At 38.9% G+C, this 2500-nt stretch overlaps 1 protein-coding gene across 1 annotated transcript in view; it reads right to left on the minus strand.

Annotated features, from left to right (window-relative positions):
- LOC132849252 (trichohyalin-like) overlaps positions 1–2500 on the minus strand; it is a 91479-nt gene that overhangs the window by 80523 nt on the left and 8456 nt on the right. The window lies entirely within an intron of this gene.

A 2500-nucleotide genomic window follows, 5' to 3' on the forward strand; every position in this document is an offset into this window, starting at 1 on the left:
TTTAATGTGTTTATCAAAAATGTCTTTCTATTTGAACTCAACTCCAAAAACATATAGCTATTTCTACACCTGCTTTACTAGCGTCGAGGTTCAGAACAAGATCTGGTGTTAATTTGTACTGTTTTGCTCATGGATAGGTCAGAGATTGCTGGAGGTTTAAAGGAAATTAAGATAAATAAATAAATAAAATAAATACATAAATAAATAACAAAACTAAACTCCATCCCGAGAGCTCCAGCTTTAGCCAAAATGACCCAGTGATGATGTTTTACTACAAAATCGAGGAAGTCCTTCTGGTTCGGTCCAAACATCTTGTCTTCCTCTAGTGTTACTCTTGAAAAATAAAGCGTTTTCATTGCAGAAAGAAAAATAACAAGAACCATTTGGATGAGGATAAATACACTTTTGGAATAAAAGATCGTTTACGAGTTCTTCATCTGTCCCTTAGGAGAACCTTTAAAGCTGAGATCATCACCTGCTCAGCTGATGAAGCGTTTTAGCTGTCAAAGATGAGTACTTAAAAAAAAATAAAAAAATCCTGTAGCACGACAGACGAACAAATGAACAAAAGTAGTGGAAGAAAATTTCTCCAGTTTTCTAAAGACTAATAAAGACGAATCATCAAAGCGTCATCAGACCAGCGAGTGAAACTTATTCCAAACAAAATCTACCAAATTCTCTTCAGAATCTGTTTTCTTTTTCTGATCTAAAGTCTTGATCCTTGTAGCTAGATCATTTACATAAACGCATCTGATTGGCTTCAAATAGGCACTTGATATCAGCCAATCAGATGTGTTTATGTAAATGATGTAGCTGAAGGCAGCTCATCTGTCCGGAGTCTAGCTGCAGGACTCGAGCCGTTTGTTCAGAAAAGGAAGAATTCGGTAGCTTTCGTTTAGATTAAATTCCACTCTCAGGTCTGATGTATTGACATTTACATTAAGGACATTTAGCACACTCCTTTACACCCCTGAGCAGGTGAGGGTTAAAGGCCTTGATCAAGGGCCCAGCAGTGGACGTTTGATGGTCCTGGGGTTTTTTTTGGGGGGAGGGGTAATTATTAGTTATGATTGTAATCATGAAGTGGAGACAGAGACTTCAGCAATACTAGCTATGACAGTATAACTAAAAGGCTAGAGCTAGAAAGTGACACAGAAATAATGGGTTCCTGGGACATAAAGTATCCAACCTCTTCACCGTCAGCAAACCTGAGCGACTTGCAAGGGTAGTGAGCCGACAGCATCCAGACATCCCAGCTCACTAAACACTCAATGCCCTTGAAACCTCCAGATCTGCTCCTTTTCCTAAGAAAAGCTATTCATAAAAAGCTAGACTAAACTAATGTGTTTTTAGCCTGGACTTAAACACTGAGAATGTGTCTGAGTCCCGAACACTAATTAAAAGTCTGTTCCATAACTGTGGGGCTCTGTGAGAAAAAGCTCTGCCCCCTGCTGTAGCCTTTTGTACTTGATGTACTACCAAATAGCCTCCACCTTTTGATCAAAGTAGGCGTGACAGATCATAAAAATATAAAAGATCACTCAGGTACTGTGGAGCGAGACCATTACGTGCTTTATAGGTCAATAATAGTATTTTATAATCAATGTGAATTTGACTGGGAGCCAATGCAGTGTGGATAAGAGTGATGTCTTCATATCAGCCTTCATATCAGCAGTCCAACGTCTTAAACACTGAGCTAAAACGCGCTTGATGGCATGGCGATGATGAAGGATAAATGAACTGTAATTCTTGTCATCGATAAGTCGTCTTTTCTTTAAACAGATTTTTATACAAGAACGTTTTTTTTTTTTATCTGAAGGTTCCAGGGGACGTAGTGGCTCAAATAATTAAGGGTTTGAGTCGTTGATGGGAGGATCGGGGTTTAAGCTGCCACTGTTCGGCCCTTGAGCAAGGCCCTTAACCCTCTCTGCTCCAGTGGTGCTGTATCATGGCTGACCTTGTGCTCTGAACCCAACATCCAAAGTTGGGATATATGAAGAAAGAATTTCACTATATGTGATAAAAATATAGGCTTCTCTTTTTAGAAAGTTAAAAGCTCTTAACTATGAAGACGTCATTGAATAACTCTTGTTCCCGCCCACCAGCCAACTCTGTCCAATCACATGCGTGTTTACTGATGCTTGCTTCTTCAGAGAGTTCTTCTTATTGCTGTACAAACACTAAAAGCTGAAACAAACAGATTTCACTGACTACAGAAAAGACTTTTGTGTGAAAAAAGATGAGGCAAACACACACACACACACACACACACACACACACACACAATGGAGTAAAAATAAAGAATAAATTGCAAAGATTTTTTAACAATCCAAGAAGACTGCAATCTTCTGGGATTTCCCTGTTTGTTTGTTGTTTTATTTCTTGTGATCAGTCAGTCATGTGACCGAGCAGTCCATCCGTTTACACAGGTGACTTCCTAATTTAATTATGAAGTCTAATTTGTCTTCAGTACACTGAGGCGGTTTGTTAGAATAACTCA

This window comes from Tachysurus vachellii, chromosome 7 (assembly GCF_030014155.1).
Source record: "Tachysurus vachellii isolate PV-2020 chromosome 7, HZAU_Pvac_v1, whole genome shotgun sequence".
NCBI lineage: Eukaryota > Metazoa > Chordata > Actinopteri > Siluriformes > Bagridae > Tachysurus > Tachysurus vachellii.